We start from the raw sequence: 829 nt of genomic DNA, 5'->3' as shown, positions 1-829 counted from the left end.
ATAAGGGATATATATCCACACACACACACATATATATATATATATATATATATATATATATATATATATGTGTGTGTGTGTGTGTGTGTGTATACACACACACACTCCTTTCACCCAGTGATTGAAATAGCTCCATGAAGAGAACCAATTGGTGAATATTTACTGAGTTTCCATTGCATGCATTGAGCTGGTGCTAAAGATAAGAGCTTGGATCTTCAGGATGGGTATGGACATAAGAAACAGAAGAGGAGGAGTGGGGAAAAGTTTCCTTAATAATCAAGCTATAGAACTTAAATTTCAGCTGGAAACCATCCTATCTGTTCTCTCTTACTAGCAAGACAGCTCTTGCATTTTCACAGAAGGATGAGAATCCTTGTCTGATTGGACAAGTCTTGGGACTTTTTGTTCACAATCTTTCCCCAGTACCTTGCTCAGTGAGTCCTCAATGAATATTTCCCAAAAAAGTGAAGGAATGGAATTAGCAATTGGCATTTCATAGCCTACTTGGTTTAGTTTGACCCTCATCACTGACTAGAACTTCTATCATGTGTCTAATTCTACTAGCTCTGGATAGAGATGATTCCCAATGGTCTCCTCAGGATGCCATGTGACTCCTCAGCCAAAGCCATGGCATCAAATCTTGTCGACAGACTGTACTTTGCAAAGAGCAGTGGGAAGGGTATAGGTTCACCCAGAGGTGTGCTCTTTGAAGTGACTCAGTTCCTGAAGGTTCTGGGGTAGGAGGCTGGTGGGGTGAGGAAGTGAGGTGTATGTTTGTTAATAGTCAAGTGCAGGTTTTAAAACACACATTAAAAGGCAGACCCAGGAA

Source organism: Marmota monax, unplaced genomic scaffold, assembly GCF_021218885.2.
Source record: "Marmota monax isolate L192 unplaced genomic scaffold, Marmota_monax_Labrador192_F-V1.1 WCK01_AAM20220418_F8-fsc00005, whole genome shotgun sequence".
Classification (NCBI taxonomy): Eukaryota; Metazoa; Chordata; class Mammalia; order Rodentia; family Sciuridae; genus Marmota; species Marmota monax.
Note: the sequence above shows the minus strand (reverse complement) of the source record.